At 40.1% G+C, this 20,635-nt stretch overlaps 1 long non-coding RNA gene across 1 annotated transcript; it reads left to right on the top strand.

Annotated features, from left to right (window-relative positions):
- The first annotated feature begins 12,925 nt into the window (after positions 1 to 12,925).
- On the top strand, positions 12,926 to 14,261 carry LOC134608381 (uncharacterized). Its single transcript, XR_010090738.1, has 3 exons — positions 12,926 to 13,293; positions 13,761 to 13,967; positions 14,154 to 14,261. It is a non-coding gene; the product is annotated as an uncharacterized LOC134608381 (long non-coding RNA).
- The last annotated feature ends 6,374 nt before the right edge of the window (positions 14,262 to 20,635 follow it).

The raw sequence follows: 20,635 nt of genomic DNA, 5'->3' as shown, positions 1-20,635 counted from the left end.
CCACAGTTATTCAGCTCTAGCAAACAGCCATTGTATTCTGAGCCACTGGTTGTTCTTCTGTGCCCTGATTATGGGCTGGAATTCCATCAATACGTATCTGTGAGACCCATCTTGGTAAATATAGGATACAGTTGCATTGATTTTTGAGCAAATTTGGACCCACTCATTCTTCAGCAAGCATCTGAAGTGAAGAAGAACCTTGAAAATGACTCTTAGTTCCATACAAATGAATGGAAATATTGTGCAACATGTTCCAAACACTGTGCAACCAATCTTATAAAAACTGGAATTCGAGCTAATAATCGACCAATGAGGTTCTGTTCACAGGAAACTCAGAGATCTAATCCCTCTTTCAGCTGCCAGGGAAGGTGTAACTCCACTGATGGGGGACATAGTAAGTGACTGACTCCAATAATCTTTCTCTTGTTGGATCAAGATAGGAAGGATCTGTAAGGAATCCCGAGATGCCATTGGGCCCATCTGACAAGTCTGCTGGTGGAAGCCAGGATTCCTAGTAGTTGTATCTATTTTCTTGCTGTTACCAAGCAGAAATGAAGAAACTGGGAGAGAAAACCTTTACAATCTGTGGAACTGTTCCCGAGATAGGGAAAAGCAGAGCATAGAACTTTCCACTCGGGAATGTCAACCACTGAGCTGGTCTGAAACTGCTTTTCTTGATATTCATCAAGCAGCCAAACTTTAGGAGTTATGAAAGAACTATATACCTCTGTGTGCCTGCCTTCTGAGGGTCTAAGGCTATCAGAAGTAGATCCTCCAGCTAATGGAACCAGGTGGAGTTCTGGACTCTCAATAACACTATAAGCACATATAAAGATTCTTGGGGCCACATTGAGGCCAAATGGTAGGTTCTCTTCGGAGCTAATGCCGAAGATCTCTGCAGATTGGACTGAAAATAAGCATCCTTGAGATATATAGAGGTAAGGAAATTATCCTTCCAGATTGCTTGAGATATGGATCTGCTTGACTCCATCCCGAAGACTCTGACATTCAGCCTCTTGTTGGCCCCTCTTATGTCCAATGTAGGCTTTCCTGTGCTTTTCCTCTAAGCACCAGAAGAGAGGCGAAACTTGTCCCTGGAACTGCTCTCGTTCTGGGACCTAAAAAAAAATATCACCTCTTCGTCCAGAAGGCTTCTTCCTTCAGTGCTTTACCTTTTGATTCATTGGTCTTACTACTCCTGTTGGTATGGGGACTCCTGTGCCCGTTAAGAAAAAACTCCAGTCTATATCAATCTGGACCATGGATACCACACACAAGCCTCCAGAGTATGATGAGCCCAGGTATGTGTGATCAGGAAAATGAGGCTCCTAGTACCGGAGGAGATATGTTCATTGCTGAAGAGCAAAACGACTGCGTTATAGCTCCATTAGAACCTTGAAAGGCAGGTTTACCAACTGCCATGAGTCACCTCTGGAGTATTCCCTGCAGGGCCAGCAGCTCCATGTATCTCAGAAATACTGGTCACTGGAGGTTCTCCGGTCTGACTATGACTATGAGGAGCTGGGATCCTTGGAACTTCCATCCTAAGGTACCAATATCTTGCAGCCCTCATTCGCCTTTTCAATGGAATTATCCAAAGTTTCCCCAAACAGCACCACCCCTTCAAATAGAATGGTGTAGAGGGCAGACTTGGAGGATGAGTCATCATCCCAGAAATAGAACCATAATGCTTTCCTAGCTGCTATAGACAAAGCCATTTGATCCAGAGAATATCCTAGTTACATCTAGGGAAGTTTCTGTGAAGAAGTCAGTTGTAACCTGAAGACTTCAGACTGCCTCTTCAATCTTGGCTTTTAATATCTCTCTCCATAGTAGCCTTGAGATCTTAAATCACATATTTCATGTTTGTAGAAACAGCAGCGGAAGTCACAGCTGGCTGGCCTCCTGCAATGGTAGGCGTAAAATAGGATAGGTCTGCGTCCACCTATGATCCATAAGTGTGCAACTTAGGTGGTGTAGTTCTGGGGTTGGAAATAACTTCCTCCACAGGGTAAAGCCTGGCCTCTTTTCTTACCCCTAAGGCCTCTGGAACTTACTTTGTAAGCCCTGCCTGCATGTCATGTGGCTGCACAGTGATAGGTCATGCTGAAGCGACAACCTTCTGGAGGAAGTCAGTGCATAACCGATTCCTTCCACTGTTTTCACCTCATAACCAGATCCTGGTGAAGAATCAGACACCTGACAAATAATAATAACTAAATATTACCTGTGATAAGTATTAAGAAAAAATGTGCACTGTTAAATTCTATAAGAAACCAGCTAAACAGCTTTAAAACAGGCTGAAGACAGCACTTATCCATGTCTGGAGACACTGCAAATACTTACCAAATAAGTGTGGTAGGTTTACTGTACTTTTCCCTTTATTTTAGGCACTTTCTGGCAATTGCCCTTATCCAAGATGGCTGCCACAACTTGTATTCCCACAATGCAAGTCATCTGTATTAGGCCCAATAAGGCACAAACTGCACACATGTGGGCCTATTCCGAGTGTGTTTGCTGTTTAGAGACCAGGGAGAGGACTCTGTCTGAAGCCTACATGGCCCCTAAACACCCAGGGTACCGGGAATAAATCACTGGGACCGAGGGGAAGCAAAATAGATAACAAAAGTGCCTGCAAGGGAGTTGAAAAGGCAACCACGTGCAAAAAGTCAAAGTTTAAAGGCACTACAGTCTAAAGGCCTCAAGATATAAAAGGTAACACAGTTTTCAAAATGTATCACAGTTTTAAATATATCAGTCTTCAAATGCACTGCAGTTTTCCAAATGTACTGCAGTTTCAATACATGCAAAAGTATTAAATGCAAATTTAAATGAAACAGTTTTAAATGCCACACAGCTGAAATGCAACACAGCTTAACCCCTTAAGGACATATGACATGTGGGACATGTCATGATTCCCTTTTATTCCAGAAGTTTGGTCCTTAAGGGGTTAAATGCTTCCTAGCAAAAGCACAACCGCATAATGTACCACAATCTTAAAAATAAGGTACAGCAGTATAATGCACTAGTTTAAAGATATCAAAGCTTAAATGCATCACAGCATAAAAGCACAACTGCATAATGTACTACAGTAAAACAGGCAAATAAAGTAATAAAGATAAAAAACATACATGTCCGTAAGTTAAAGGAGCAAATTGCTCACGTCCTAAGGGCTGTAGGACAGGAAAAAGACTGAGGACCTTAGGGATGGAGCCTCCTTTTAAAACCTTGGTGGTTTTCCTGTCCTATCGGCTGTAAGGGGAGGAGCTAACCCCATGTGTATATGCTGCCATGATTAGCCTGGAAATATATATATATATATATAAAAATATGTTCGGAAGTATTGTGTGTGTGTGTGAGGGGTGCAGTGGGTGTCTGTGAGGGATGTAGTGTGTATGTGAAGGGTGCAGTATGTGTGTGTGATGGATGCTGTGTTTGAGGGGTGCTGTGTGTGATGTGTGGGGGCTGTGTGTGATGTGTGTGTGGCTGCTGTGTGTGAGGGTGCTGTTTATGATGTGTGTGTGAGGGTGCTGGGTGTGAGAGTGCTGTGTGTGATGGGTGTGAGAGTGCTATGTGTGAGGGTGCTGGGTGTGAGAGTGCTATGTGTGAGAGGGCTGTGTGTGTGATGTGTGTGAGTGCTGTGTTGTGTGAGTGTGCTGTGTGTGATGGGTGTGAGAGTGCTGTGTGTGATGGGTGTGAGAGTGCTGTGTGTGTGAGTGTGCTGTGTGTGATGGGTATGAGTGTGCTGTGTGTGATGGGTGTGAGAGTGCTGTTTGTGTGAGTGTGCTGTGTGTGATGAGTGTGAGAGTGCTGTGTCTGGGTGAAAAAAAATAAAAATAAGAAGGCATTATGTCCCCCCCTCCCTTCTTACCTTTAGCCTGGGAGGGGGGGACCGGCATGCTGGTGAGTGGGAGGGGGACCGGCACTCCGACACCACCGCTGGTGGTCCAGTGGTGAGTGAACTCTAGCCTGAGGGCTAGAGTTCACTCTCGCGAGATCCGGTCGTTGCCATGGCAATGCGCCGGATCTCGCGAGAGGAACCTGGCGGAGCTGCAAGATAGAGCTCCGCCGGGTCCTCTCCCTCCCCAGCCATATGTCTCTCCAAGGGGGCCGGTGAGGGAGATCTTAGATCTCCCCACCGGCCCTTCATGGCAAACAGTGGGGCCGGCGCTCGGATAGTGCCGGCCCTGCATAGACCGGCAGGGGAGATCCTGGGACCTACCCCTGCCGGCCTCGGCCCCTGGCCACCGCGGCCCACCGGGCTTTTGCCCGGTGTGCCCGATGGCCAGTCCGGGCCTGGTTTCAGGTAACTCCAAAGTCACGATTTCGATGGAAAGACAAGTGTGATATACCACCATTGTGTACAGGCATTCCTTACGTAATAGTCGGAACCAAAGTTCTTCAGTGTCATTTAGGGAAAGATACTGGACTTTCAAAAAAAAGGAAATATGCTGAACAAAGAGATCTAAAACAGGTATTTTCAGGTCAACTGTGAATTATTTATCAAGATCTGGTTAACTGAAAATTAAATATTTGATTAGCATAAGTTTGGTAAAGAAATCTACAGTTAAGTCATGTTGTCACAAATTTTATTTAATTCAAGGACGCTTCCAATAAATTTAAAATCCTGATTCCGTGATCATTATAAAAGTTAAAAGATCTATCTAAGCACTCCCTCTATCTTTTTTTTTTACATCAGTTAATTGGTACTAAGATTCTCATACTCTCCGAAAAATATTTGATGAAGCATGTTTTTAGCTATGTTCAACACTGGGAGTGAACATTGTTTACTTCAGTTTAGGTGAACAGCAACATGTGCTCTGACAATCAACGATTTCATTTACGTTCTTTTTTTATTATTGGCATGATTCCTGTAACAAGTCAATTGTTAAAACACTTTTAAAGGACAACTGTCGACATAAATTAGGTTGGGCTTAACTGAAAGACTGCCTCAAGCAGGGCCGGATTAACATAGGGGCTGATGGAGCTGCAGCTCCAGGCCCAGGCCCATGGAATAGGCCCATAAAAAAAAAAATATATATTTTTTTTTACACACACTACTCTTAGGTTTGCCACCTGACTGGTATTTTACTGGCACAGCCGGTATCTGAGGTTTACTGGCCATGCCGGTATTGCAGTATTACCGGCAATACAAATGCAGGTATTTTTCTCAGAATAAATGGAGATTACTCTGCAATACCAGCACCGGCCAGTAGGAGTCACTGTGTGTGGAGAGAGGCAGGGATAGGAAGTTACAGCATATCCCTGCCTCTTCTCTACTACTCAGTGATCTGTGGGGGAGCAGCTACACAGCACAGAGACTCCAGACAGCAGCTCTACAACTCAGGTAAGTGAGGGATGGGGGGAAAGGCAGCAGGGACACATGGGGACACTGAGACACTAGGGGACACATGAGGACACTGAGACACATTGGGACACTGAGACACTAGGGGACATACGGGGACACAGACACTAGGTGACACAGACACTAGGTGACACAGACACTAGGTGACACAGACACTAGGTGACACAGACACTTGGGGACACATACACTAGGGGACACATGGGAACACAGACATTAGGGGACACAGACACTGGGAGACCTGGAAACACTGAGACACTTGGGGACACTGGAAAACATGGGGACACTGAGACACCAGGGACACTGGAAAACATGGGGACACTGAGACACCAGGGACACTGGGACACATGGGGATGCTGAGACACATGGGGATGCTGTGAGACATAGGGACATTGGGAGACACTGAGACATTGGGACACGGAGACACTATGTGCCCATTTCTCCCAGTGTCCCCATGTCCCCCATCCAGTGTTGCTAGGGTCTCAGTGTCCCCAAGTCTCCCAGTGTCTGTGTCCCATGTATCTCAGTGTGCCTAGTGTCCACATGTGTCCCAGTGTCCCTATATGTCCCAGTGTCCCCGTGTCTATGTCCACAACTGTCCCCATGTCTACCAGTGTCCCCAAGTGTCTGTCTCCCAGCCAGTGTCCCCTAGTCTCCCAGTGTCTGTGTTCCCATGTCTCTGTGTCCCTAGTGTTTTAGTGTCCCCAAATGTTTCAGTGTCCCCATGTCTCCCAGTGTCTGTGTTCCTAGTGTCTCAGTGTGCCTAGTGTCCCTATATGTCCCAGTGTCCCCATGTCTATGTCCACAACTGTCCCCACGTCTCCCAGTGTCCCCAAGTGTCTGTCTCCCAGCCATTGTCCCCAAGTCTCCCAGTGTCCCCTAGTCTCCCAGTGTCTGTGTTCCCATGTCTCTGTGTCCCTAGTGTCTTAGTGTCCCCAAATGTTTCAGTGTCCCCATGTCTCCCAGTTTCCCTAAATGTCAGAGACACACAGAGACATTGGGACACTGGGAGAAATGGGGACACTGAGACACTGGGAGACTGGGTGACATGGGGACACTGACACTGTGATACATAGGGACACTGAGACATTGGGTGACTTGCGAGACTGAGACACTGGGAGCAATCCATCTATACTGCAGAATCAAACTGTGAGTAGTTTGTTGGTGTTTTTAACGAATTTTCTCTGATTCACTCCTTTTGATTATACAAATGAGGCTGGTATTTTTTTCCAAGAAAGGTGGCAAAGCTAACTACTCTTCACATACTCTTGCTTAAAAGAGCACTATAGGGTCAGGGACACAATCATGTATTTCTGACCCTATTATGTTAAAACCACTACCCTGGCCCCTTCTTGCCTCCCTAAGTATAGTAAAATATAACTTGTATTCAAGTCTGCAGGTGCTGGCTCTGCCTCTGAACTGACTGCTGACATCATCAGAAGTGGTGGTCTGAGCAAATTACAATGCTTCCCCATAGGATTGGCTGAGACTGTCAACTAGGCAGATCAGGGGCAGAGCCAGCACAAGTCCAACATAGCCCTGGCCAATCAGCATCTCCTCATAAAGATAAATTGAATCAATGCATCTCTATGAGGAATGTTCAGTGTCTGCATGCAGAGGGTGGAGACACTGAATGGCAGTGCTGCACACTAGGCAGTACTGCCCCAGGAAGCACCTCTAGCAGCCATCTAAGGAGTGGCCAGTGGAGTTATTTTCTCTGAAAAGACAGTGTTTACTGCAAAAGGCCTGAATGGAATGATTCTACTTACCAGAACAAATACAACAAGCTGTAGTTGTTCTGGTGACTATAGTGTCCCTTTAAGTTTGGAAGCTTAAGAGGGATGTATGGGAACAAAACTTGTGTGGACTGGCTGACAATAAAATTAGTTTAGGTAATGCAGACGTTGGTCTCTCTAACACTGTGGCATGTCCCCTTTCTTCTACACTCACTACATACACCTTTTCTCTGTCTCAGACTATATACCAGGAACTTCTGCCTGCTAGTAAGAAGGTAAGGAGCCAAGTGGACCAGCGAGTGCTAGGGGACAGTCCTTGGAAAGTATGGAGTGAGCGCATCATTAGATGCATTTATGTCAAGCTCAGGGTGCTGCCTGCATAGTATGCCCTTAGTTGGACAGCCTGCAGGATTGGCAGGCAGCCTGACATGCATTCATGCCAGGCTGTCCTTCAAATTCTTTGGACAGACATGCCCCCTTTTTGGGCATGTTCTCCCCTTTTGGCAGGTCTGGTCACGTGATTCGCACCAGTGGCCCACCCTTTTACCCCGCCCATTGACTTCCTGCTTCACTGGACACTGCTGTTAGGGGCTATGGATTTACTTGAAAGATGAAATCATAAATTAGAGAGAGATTAGCATAGAGTATGTGTTTTCTTATAGCTGCATCCTATGAATTTCCCTCCAGCACCATCTCCATCAGATACATGACGCTTGGGAGGAATGACTGTTTTAATGTTTTTGGTCGATAAGATTCTGTAATTGGGCCCATCATAATTGTAAGCACCAGGCCCAGTGTGCTCTTAATCCGGCCCTGGCCTCAAGTGTAGGCATTTTAAATAGAAATGCTTTAATGGAATAATATAAAAAGTAGCTTACTGAGCACTCTTCGCTCTTTATAGCTCTACCAGGCGGCAGACATATTAAGATTCTTGAGTCAGATGAAGGAAGATCTGACAGAAGATTGCCTCCTGGTTGTTTTATATGCAGCAAAGAGGGCTCGATAAAATAATTTTGTTTTCTTTCATTTAAACATTTCTAGTTAAAATGCCAACAAATAATGCAATCTTTCAATTAAACGTAACTTAAATTTCTTATGACAGTTGCATTTTTATGTTTTTATAGACCCTGCAATATGCATGTAACAATGTTAAATATTATTGCTAGGATTAACTGCGGTACCAACTGAAAAGACTTCATTATCCAAAAACATGAGCAGTGATTGGTTTTCAATAGTTATAATTTTATAATGGTGTGGAGAATATTTAATGTATAGTTACCAGAACAACCTAAGCTTAAAGGGACACTATAGTCACCAGAACAACTACAGCTTATTGAATTTGTTCTAGTGAGTAGAATCATTACCTTCAGGCTTTCTGCTGTTAACACTGTCTTTTCAGAGAAAATGCAGTGTTTACATTACAGCCTAGTGATAACTTCACTGGCCACTCCTTAGATAGCTGTTAGAGATCCTTCCTGGGTCATGGCTGCCTAAAATGCATCCAAACATTCAGTGTCTCCTCCCTCTGCATGCAGATACTGAACTTTCCCTATAGAGATTCATTGATTTGATTTGCCCCTGATCTGCCTCTTTGTCAGTCTCAGCCAATTCTATGGGGAAGCGTTGTGATTGGATCAGGCTACCACTTTTGATTATGCCAGCAGACTGCTTTTTTTTTTTTTTTGATGCATACAGCATGCATATCTACAGCTTCAGGCTTGAATACAAGTAAGATGTTGCCATATTTATGGAGGCGTGAGGGGCTCAGGGTGGCTAGATGGTGGTTTTAACACTATAGGGTCAGGAATACATGTTTGTGTTCCTGACCCTATAGTGATCCTTTAATGTAGTTGTTCTGGTGAGTGTAATCATTTTCTTCATTCTTTTTCATGTAAACACTTCCTTTTAAGAGAAAAGGCAGTGTTTACATTACCTCCTAGGGACGCCTCCAGTGGCCACTGGAGGTGCTTCCTGTGGCAGTGATGCACACACTGCCATTCAGCATCTAAATTCTGAACTTTCCTCATACAGATGCATTTATTCAATGCATCTCTATGAGGAGGTGCTGATTGGCCATGCTAGTGTTTGGTCCCGCCCCTTTCCTGCCTCCTTTCCAATTTTATCCAATCCAATCCTTTCCTTATGTGAAAACATTGAATTGGCTGAAATCATAAAATCTGATGTCCGCAAGGAGACACATATAAGAGCGGGGTAAGCGCGGAAATTTTTCAAAAGAGCAGCATTACCATATCACTTTCAAAGCAAATGTCAAAATAACTTAAAGCCACTACCTATTAACTTGACTTGATTATTCAAAGTGATGATCACTTTCCTTCCATATCCTCTGAAATGTTTTAACCTATTTTATTTTTTACAAATCTAGGGAGAAGACCATAGTTTTGTTAAAAGAAGACGTCTGATACAGGATACCAAAAAAATGGGATGTCCTGCAAAAATTAACATATCTCACATAATACAATTTCCAGACTTTGAGGTAATTGTACATACACATTTTTATAATTTGGTTGTATATTTTTGTTGAAAGCTAATATACCAAAATCAAAAGAAATATCTAAAAAAAAAATTAGGTTTTGTCCTTGCACACAGGCTAAACAATTTAAAATTATTGCCGGGTGCCAGTACCAAAGGTACCAATTTGTATACAAAACAATAGGGAATGGGGCTGCCCTCGCTGTCTTCTGGTAAAGTATATCTATATTTAAATCAAAGGTTCAGTGTGAACGATGTTTCAGTCCCCTACCGGGACTTTCATTAGGATCCTGATAAAAGTCCCGGTAGGGGACTGAAACTTCAATCACACTGAACCTTTGATTTAAATATAGAAATACTTTACCAGAAGACCATGAGTGCAACCCCATTCCCAATTGGGAGATTGGTGTGTGTGTGTGTATATGTATTTTTCTTCTGTTTATAATCCCTACATTTAGGAAAATCGAAAGAAAGTGTAAATTTTATGGTTTCATAATGCACTCTAGGAAGGGCAGCATGGATGTGATGAAGAAGTGTAAATGGGGCTTCACAGAAGGAAACTGGTGAAGGACGTACCGGTCTTTGTTTCTCCCTCCCATTCATCTTTGCCTTCATCTTAACCTCACTAGGTTGCAGACTCCCCTTACTCCTCAACCACATTCCCGCCTAGCCTCCACTCCCCGCCCACCCCCCCAATGGCACCCTCATTGCTCTCCCACCCTTTAACGGCATACTTGCAGGCCCCCAACTCTTTAATGGCATTGTCACAGGTGCAATCAGCCTATGAAGATAAAGAATGAACTCCACGGCGGCCATGTCAAGGAAGCCACAAGGGAACTACTTCTGGTGTTGCTTTCAATCAGCCATAATAGAATGGGGCTGTAATAATCCAGGCCTATAATTGGGTAGGTTTATGAATTCATGCTGTTATGAAGTTAGATACTTTAACTATTTATTTTATGTCTCTAACAAAAATTAAAACCATTATGCCATAGTGAGTGCATGCATTCACTGTCAGAGGGGTGTATGTTTTTGCAGTATAATGCATGCCACTAATCTCATGGCTCAATCAATTTGACTATCCTGCGCCTTAGAGCTTGATAAACATTCACTAATCTGTACGTTAAAAAGTTATTACTTTAAAGTGTGTTCTACTTGTAGTATTGAATATATTTATTATTATTATTTTTTTTTAATATTGCATTTTTCAGATTAAAAGTTATACTGAGAAAAGGAAAAAAACGGCATCAAAGAAACTTCGAAAGGCGCTTCTGCAAGATACTGAGCAATTGAAAGTGGTTCATGGATATATAACAATATTTCCACAATTGTCTGACCACAATAATCATGCAACTTCTGGGGAGGTAATATCTAAAGAAAGCACATTATATATTTGAAATTTTATATAAAAAAAACAAAAACTTTCAAATCTTCCTATACTTTTAGGAAGCAAGGGTTAAAACACAAAAACAGACTTAACTTATCCTTTAAGAATATGAATTGTGAGGGCCTGCCTGAATTTGAAAATGAAAAATATATCCCATTATAAATAGAAATGCATACATCAACATAAATATTTATTATTATTTTTATTATTACTGTTATTTTTCATATAGCGCCAACAAAATGCTTACTAACCAACTAACTGCACAATGCATATGATCCAACAATTCTGATTGGCATTAGCAAATCCAAATCTTTCAAATCAAAGGAAACAATGGTTCTACAAAATCAAACAAACAGCCAATTAATCCTATTTCTGATTCGCAAGAAAATATAGAAATGTGTGATATCATTTTTATATTACTTTGCTAACCTTGAAATCAAAAAATGTATGTGATGCTATGACAGATCCAAAAGGAGTACTTTGAGTACAGTCTGGACAGAATAACGGACATGCTGCTCCACACAGAGTTGTGCATTTCAGGTGTGAGGAAGGCTGAACTTGATGGACGCAAGTCTCTTTTCAGCTATCTAACTATGTAACTATGTAACTATGTAACTATGTAATTTAGGATAGTTATTTAATTTAACTGTCATTTTTAACTTGTATTTTTTTTTTTTTTTTTTTTTTTTTTTACAGTTGGTAAATGTCCGAGAGAAGGTGGATGTAAGAGTACAACATAAAATAATTGATTTGTACAGGAGTGGTGTCAGGAAAGTGAATTAAATTTTAAGACACACTAATGCTTTTGTAGCCCAAGAACTTTTCCCAGGTGTAAGTTTACCTGAAGAGTCACGGAGAAGATTTTTTCCGACCAGGAAAGATATTGCCAACCTAATGTTTAAATCCAGGCGCGAGGGCAGAAGCTCGACAGTAGACCAGGAAAATATCCTGCACTTGGTAAATTCCTGGAAGGAACTGTATCCAGAAATTTTTCCTTAATATAATTTTTATTAGAGAAATTTTCCTTTTTTTTCCTTTACATATACAACAATATACTGGTCTCACATTTTGTTTAACAGACAAATACAGAATCCAATATCGTTCCATTAAATTATATATCTTCGAGATTTGTCTTGTGATCAATTGTAGCTCAGTATATATCACATACAAACATGGTCTACAAACACAGAGAAAAAAAAAAAATTACAAAGAGGAAACAAAAACACAAACAATAAACCCCCACACCAAATCTAGAGCACAAGATCAATTAATTTCAATACTCGCTTATGTGTATTCTATCGTCTCTTATCTATATTAATCTCTTTCCATATACCAACTGCTAAATTTCAAATAGTGGTGTAATTAAGAAAGCCGATTAGAGGAGCAAAATAATATCTTATATTTATGCAACCAATCACCATACCATTGTTTTTTCTTCGAATTCTCATTGTTGATCATCTCGTGTTCCATAGATATTTGGAACAAGACCTGATCTATCAATAAACGTTTGTTATACGGCTTAGATGATTTCCATTGTCTCGCTATAATAATTTTGACAGCGACTAAACAATGAATAGCAAAACAAATGTCTTTTTTTGAATCAAATGACAAATTTAGATGTAAAAGAGCAGAAGCAGCATTCTCCATAATTCTATTAGTCGTCACAGTTGTGAAAATGTTAAAGGCCCAAGACCATAGATACTTAACAGCTGGGCAGGCCCACCAAATATGTATATAAGTACCTGGATGAGTACCACATCTCCAGCAAGTTGGGTCAGAATTATGGTACATTCTTGCCAATCTAGCCGGAGTATAGTACCATCTATAGAGGACTTTAAAGTGGCATTCAGACAGGTTCAAACAGTGAATATATTTATTCACCAGGCTCAAAGAGACGTTCCAGTCATCCAAAGAGATTTGCATGAACTGTATCCAGAAATTAATGTCTTTTGCAGGTTGAGCACCTGTGAGGATAACACTGTGCATCCGCAAAACTTTCTGTTTTGTTACCAAACTCATTGGCAACAAAGATTGCTAAAACTTTACGGTAACCAAATAACGCTCTTGGATGCTACATACCGAACAACTCGTTACGCACTTCCCCTTTTTTTCCTTTGTGTTCGTACAAATGTATGCTATGTTGTAGTTGGTGCCTTTGTGATTCAACAGGAGACTGCTACATCAATTCAAGAGGCATTGGAAATGTTCAAAACATGGAATCCAGGGTGGAAACCAAGTTGCTTTTTGGTTGATTTTTGTATGGAAGAGATAAATGCCATCTCCAAAACCTTCAAAGGTAGCTATATTATATTTTATAGGTTCAAGTAAAGAAAATCTAAAATATCACTAACGTGCAAAGATCTGTTCAATGGTACAAAATCTCTGTCGCAAATATAATTTATGACTGATAAAATTCTTTAGTATTATACAAATCTTTGGATGTTACTTGAAAGCATGTAGATCAATCATTTCATTTTTTCTTTTTAGACAATCATAAAATTTGAGTGCAATTGCAACTTTACAGTTTTTAATATTTTGGTGTGCATTAAGATTAACTTTTACAAGTTCATGTGTGAAAATAGAAAATTACCTACAAATTACTGTGATGTATATTATTTTAAGATATTTTTCATTACTCACCCTTTACCCACAAATGTTACTGGTTTACATGCTGTTATTATTACTCTTGAAATGCAAGATGAGAGAAAATCTATCCACACTCCAGTTCTAATTAAAATCTTACATTTTAGACACACAGATTTTTCTTTGCGACTTTCATCGAGAGAAAGCATGGACCGAGTGGGTTACCAAAAAGGACCACGGTGTATATGAGAGTCGGCGACATGTGCTAAGTATGCTTCAGAAAATTGCCTCAGCAGCTAGCTTTGAAGACCACCAGAAGGCACTTTGTGCACTTACTGAATCACACATATGGCACAAAAGTGACGCATTGAGACAATGGTTTTCAAACAAATGGTTGCCAGAAATAAAGGTAATATCAAAGTTTTTGTCAAAGAATGCAATTTGAACATATTGTATGTTGTCTGTGTGTGGAGTCAAGAGTTTTATACACCACCACCCTATTTTTACATTATCAATTAAAGAAAGACTGCACTTTTATTTTATTATTTTGGAAGTATAATTTTTTTTATTTTTTTTTACCTTTTTCATATTATAGAAGTGGGCACATGCTTATCGAACTGGAGAATTACATGTTGGCATCCATACCAACAATGGACTGGAGAGGCAGAATGAAGTACTGAAGCATACATATCTGGAGGGCTATAAGAACTGCACCCTTGGAGAGTTGATAACAGTTCTTCATTGTAATTTTTTCCCAAATGCCTACAAAAAGTAAGTTAAGCTATTGGAAATCATTTTATGTGAACTAATAAATGCAACTACAATTATAGTGTAAAGTTGCCCTGTTAACTAAATATTGTTCCTACTGTGAATGTAGACAAAGCAAATGCATGGATCAAGACTATTACCCTATTACCTATGCATTTGATTTCAATTTAGGTTAGGCAATATATGACTTTTTTTCTCTACAGTAACTGTTTATAAAAATGTTTGTGTCCTTCACTTTAAGATCATGTTAAAATCTCGTTTTTTACTGCCAGTACTTGAGTTGTGAAAAGGGTGTTATTAGCTAATGTGTGGAATCTGCTGTATAGTCACTATCTGTCACACCTATGTCTGTGTGTACCCTTATTAGGCGTATAACACTATAAAAGTATATATCGTATTTACTCAAATATAATAAAAGTTATTTTTCTGAGCAAATGCTATTAAAGTTACCTCACCTTATATTCTATTTCACCTTATGATCACATTTTTTTAATAGAGATCCGCTAATAAGCCTCGGATCCAGATATTGGGTGACAATGGATGTCAAATATTGCAAAGTTTATTAATATATTTATTTAAACATACATATGATACTTTATTTTTTTTAAATGTCATCATTATACATTGACAAATTAAAAAAGATAGCTAGTACTAGGTACATACAGCAGGGTACATATTACGTTCTGGTCATTGGCACACAGGAAAAAAAAAACATTGCACAGAGGTAGTGACCTGTGTTAATATAATATCACTTTATCTGATGCTTGTAGTAAAAGGTACATTATTCAATTGGAAGATGTAGGGCAGGCTATTATAACTTGATTGATTATACAAGCAAGGAAGATGTTCATGCTGAAGAACACTCATCCCACAAAGATCATTTTATGTTATATAATGTAGAAAAATATTAATGAATGTATATAATACACGCCTGTAGTAAACATGGTTGAATTTGAAATTTACATTTTTAAAACTATTTTTCAGATATTTGCAAATGAATTCACAAAGTTCTGAACTGTATCGGCGATATAAAGAAGATGTTCCTGCATTTTTAAAAAATCGTCCAAGAGAGTTTATTTCTCACGTGATGTATAGAATGTCAAGCTCTCTTTCGGAGGCTGATATCACCAATGTCAACTACACAGTTGGACTGTTTACAGTAAAAAGCGAGTCACAAAAATCGCAAGAATATACTGTTAATTTTTCAGGAAATGTACCAATATGCATATGTGAGGACTGGAAAAAACATTTCTTACCTTGTAAGCACATGTGTTGCATTTTTAAATTTGTGGATGGATGGGGATGGGAAAAGCTCCATTCATCATATTCTAGTAATCCCCTGTTCTCTTTGGATTTAGAATGTTTTTTATTGCATTTTGAGCACAAGCTAGAAACAAAAACTTCAGATTTTAATAGCCCTACCTTATTGCACCTTGATATTCTTACTCCACCTCCACCTCCACTTCCACCACGCAGGAGAACAAAAAGAGTTACATTACTGCGTAGCTGTACACCGAATTTAAAGCGTCTCTTGGATTCTGTGTATTTAATCAAGGATGAAGACTATCTTAGGGAATTGGATTCCTCAATCAAAGATCTGCTCCAAGGTGCAAAACTAAAAATACCTGTAGACCATGGACTCCCTCTGCTTGAGTTTCCACAGAAATCCAAACTTTCGAAAAATCTGCAACCTTTACCAATAAGAGCATATGGAAGGCCTAAAACGCTAGGATCACAAAGATTTGGGTCCAAAGCAGACATGCAAAAACAAGAGGTTTGGGAAAGTAGTGAAGATCCTTCTGCAAGAGTGGTTGACTTAAATCCATTAGATAAATGGGTGACTATAAATAATATTTCACTCACTTACCGTGATAAATGGGATATTGAAAAAAATAACTGGTTGGATGACAACATTATAAATGTATGTCAACATTTGATTTCTAGGCATTTCCCTTTGTTCTCAGGACTAATACACATTACTAATAGCACATCAGTCTGTGCAAGCACCTGAATGTGAGCAAACCATGCAAATACATCATGTATCCAATCATTGGCTTGTATCTCACAGAAATGGTGCTACTATTACAGTGTATGACTCCTTTAAGCCCTCTAAAATGCAAGATACACTAAAAGAACAACTGGTAAAATTGTACAGGCCTTTATTTAGTGGAACTGATATGGTCTTAATAATGGACCATATTTGCTATCAAAAGCAAGAGGGAGGAAGTGACTGTGGCGTATTTGCGATTGCAAATGCTGTAGCCCTTGCAAGTGGATTTGATTTAAGCATGATAAATCTACAACAAAGTAAAATGAGGACCCACTTAGTTAATTATCTAGCTGAAAAGACAATAACAATGTTTCCACATAAGATATTGAATGCACCAGCAAAAAAATATTTTAAGCGAGTTGAGCTTACAGTTCATTGTGTCATATTTACAGATCAAAAACTCCCATGGTGGAATGTTTTGCCTGCAAGCTCTGGTTTCACTTCACTTGTGTTGGGTTAAAAAAAGATGACAAATGTGTGCAATCAAAGAAAAGGTTTTATTGCCCCTCTTGCAAAAAAAAAACACAAGATGAAAGAGGGAAGAAATAAAAAAGTTATAGTATGTAAGTTTATAAAAGGAAATAAAAAAAGTGTTAATATGTTTTAAAAACCTTAGTTATACCATATGCCAAGCCTGTGATTAATAGAGAACTTCAAAATGTGAGTATGGAAATAGAATATAAGAAAACAATAACTGTACATGTTTCTGAATGTTTAATGTTAATTTTTAATACATTTGAAATTAAAATTCATTTTTGTTTTAACTATATGCTTATACTGTTTTCTTTATCTCCATGTATGTCTCACTTATCCACAACCAAACAACTTTTTATTCATATGGGTAGCTTAAAGGAACACTATAGGGTCAGGAACACAAACATGTATTCCTGACCCTAAAGTGTTAAAATCACAATTTAGGTGGCTTGCCCCACCCCTCAGCCACCTTCTGTAAGGTGAAAACTCACCTTACATCCATTGCTGTGGTGGCCACGCCCCTGATCCACCTCCTTAACCCCTTAAGGACACATGACATGTGTGACATGTCATGATTCCCTTTTATTCCAGAAGTTTGGTCCTTAAGGGGTTAATGACATCAGAATTGCCGATTTTTAGACCATGCAATGCTTTCCCATAGGGATTGACTAAAATCGGCAAGGAGGCCAGGACACTTGGAGGTGTCCCTAGGGGCAATGTATTTATTTTTATTTTTTTTGCTCAGATCTTGACAGACCATACAGTTCAGAGGCGGAACTAATATAGAGAGGGCTCTGGTGCATTACATTTTTTGGGGTTTCTCTAGCTCAAGAATGGCAAAAACGTGGATCCTTAACTACTGTGCAACTCCCACAATGCTTTGCCAGCTAAATCTAACATTTTATTGCATGGTTATATTTGGGATGATCGTATGTGTGTTTAAATCTACATGGAGTATGTGTGCTTTTGAATCTAGTAGTGTATTTGTATGTGCTGTTGCCATTTGAATGTAGTGGTGTGTCTGTATGTAGTTGTGCATTTGTGTGTGGTGTTGGCATCTGAATGCAGGGGCTATTGTGTTGGTGTTTGAATGCTGGGATGTATGGACATAAATATACACATGCACACTGCCACACACAGATACACAAATATAAGGACACACACACACACACACACACCCCACCCCCCACACCCCTCCCCCAAAGAGTACCACCTTCATTGCAGGAATAGGCACATGCCTCTTATCTCTCCTGCTGGCCAGTCTGCATAAACAGGTCCCATGTACTGCATATTGCCAGGACTCCCTCCTACACGCTTTCCATAGGGCTCCAGGAGGAAGTGACCGGATGGGATATCACTCCCTCCTAGCGCTGCCACAAAAGAGTGTGGGCACAGGGGAAACTAGTGAACCTGGCTGTGCCCTTTTGAGGGACAGCTGATTGGCCCTTCTGCTGCTCGCCATGCCACTCTATAAAGAAGCTGGGAGAAAATAATCATCTGTAACTTCCTACCAGCACTGCCGATGTGAAAGGGTCACAGTCTTAGAGGGCCTCGTGCCTGACTGGGTCCCTGTTCAGCAATAACACCCATCGTGTGACCCTAAATTCATGCACCCCCTCCGGCGTGCAGGCAGTAGTTCTTCCACTAATACAGTTTTAGTGAGAGGGCATTCTGAGTCCAGGACAGAGGAAAGAATATTGGAGTCATTCGTAATCAGGAGCTAAACCACAATCATATGTATATTAGGAAAGAAATTGATCAATAATGTTTCTGTGATTCTTACCTTTAATCAGTGGAAAGCAGATGTGAGTTATATCTGTATATGCCCCCTTCCACTTTGCAAAGTGTGAGATGAAATAACCAGTTTTATTTATTTTTAACAATCTTCAGAATGGTTTTGTCCAACACATCCTTATCAAGGTGTATAAGAATGACAAACAAAACACAAATCACTACAGCCAACTGACAAGTCACCACAGTCCTTGCAAAAATAATGGATAAAATGGCTTACTCAGGCTATAAACCATTGCAAAAGGAGAACATATAAAATCTGTAAAGCATATGGTTGACTAGGAAAAAGTTAAAACGTAGGTAGTAGGTGGTGCCATTTGCTTCCACAACAGGGGTACAAACAAATATTCTACATAAGGTCCACAGAGAGCCAGGAGTGTCTGCAGCTCAGATAAAGATTGGTTCTGAGTAAATTGTCAGAAAGACCATAAGGATTACTGACCACACGGGTGTAAGATCAAAGGGCACTGTGATGGCATTTTAAAGGTGGCACATAAAGAAATTGCACTGAATATTGCAACAATCTTAGTGTTATAAATTGGCACGCACTATGTTATGAAGAAAGTAGGAAGTTTGCGCTGCCTGTGCGGTTTCCTGACTTTTATATTGCTCTATTTGCAATATTGATTCCAGTTTATTCAAGTTAAATTAAATTGATCTTAAATTTCTCTAACAATCTCCACTAATGTTATGATTTATGGAACAGGTGCAATGGATGTTATAAATATAATACCCATTGAACTGTTTTTTTCACTCTCCCTGTAACAATATCCCCCTATGAGGCCATGACAGATGGAAGTATATTGTAACTAAAATAAACAAAGAACCCTGCACACTGATACCGTGTAAATACTCCAGCCATCCACAGTGGAGGTGCTCAGTGTCAGGCGGACATCGCTGGATCCACCAGTAAAATCTTCAAAAGGAGTAAACGCAGACAAGACTCCGATAGTAAGGATGGTATATTTATTGATAGGTGAACCACCCCATACAAAGTGCTACTTTCGGCTCAGCTGAGCCTTCATCATGCATATTGATAACAAAGTGCAAATGTGCTTATATAACCGCACAACCAATTAATTCATCAATAAAAATAAAAACACATATGTCTAAATGACAGACATAATATCATTAGTAAAATATGACATGGAGTTTTTTCAAATTATGAAGCAGTATAGCTATATACATGGCATAGGGTTTGACAAGGCATAAGATGGTATGTTTTAATGCTAAAGGGACAGTGCAATAATAACGGTTATGTTCCAGCAAATGCACCTATTTAGAACAATCTTGAACAATATGTTGCAGATGGTAGAAGCATGTATCTATAACAAATGTAGGAAAATCACAGCATTTCCTCTGATACAATGTCAACAAGACATTCTCTTAGTATATACATATTTATAATCTCAAAATAGGTAAAATACAATTGTGTAATACAAGCAGATAGAAACTGTATCATCTGAAGAGTCAAGTTCTCACCATCTGCGACCGCCAAACATGCTAAAGCGTTGACAGGAAAAGTAATCAATCTCATTCCAGAAGCAGTGTATATAAAATAAGTATATTGGATTCACAAGCATACTAGACCCCCTTAGCAGTATAGGAACTAGGTATTACTATCCCTGTAAGAGAACTGTGTGAGCTGGAGCTATAAAGGTCCTTCTGCCAGATAGGAACTAGCTAACTCACAGTGAACCGTCTAGTTCCTATCCCTGTAAGGGACCTGTGTAAACTGGAGCTATAAAGGTCCTTCTGCCGGATAGGAACTAGATTTCTCACTGTGAACCGTCTAGTTCCTATCCTTTAAGAGGACCCAAACACTATGAAGCAATAGGTCCTTTAGCAGGATAGGAACTAGCTCTCTCAGTGTGAGCTGTCTAGTTCCTATCCCTATACAGGATCTGACCACTAGGGGCAAAAAGGTCCTTTAGCAGGATAGGAACTAGCTAACTCACAGTGAACCGTCTAGTTCCTATCCCTGTAAGGGACCA

The sequence above is a fragment of the Pelobates fuscus genome, chromosome 4, assembly GCF_036172605.1.
Source record: "Pelobates fuscus isolate aPelFus1 chromosome 4, aPelFus1.pri, whole genome shotgun sequence".
Classification (NCBI taxonomy): Eukaryota; Metazoa; Chordata; class Amphibia; order Anura; family Pelobatidae; genus Pelobates; species Pelobates fuscus.
The sequence above is the reverse complement of the archived record's forward strand: the minus strand, read 5'-3'. Positions and strand labels throughout refer to the sequence as shown.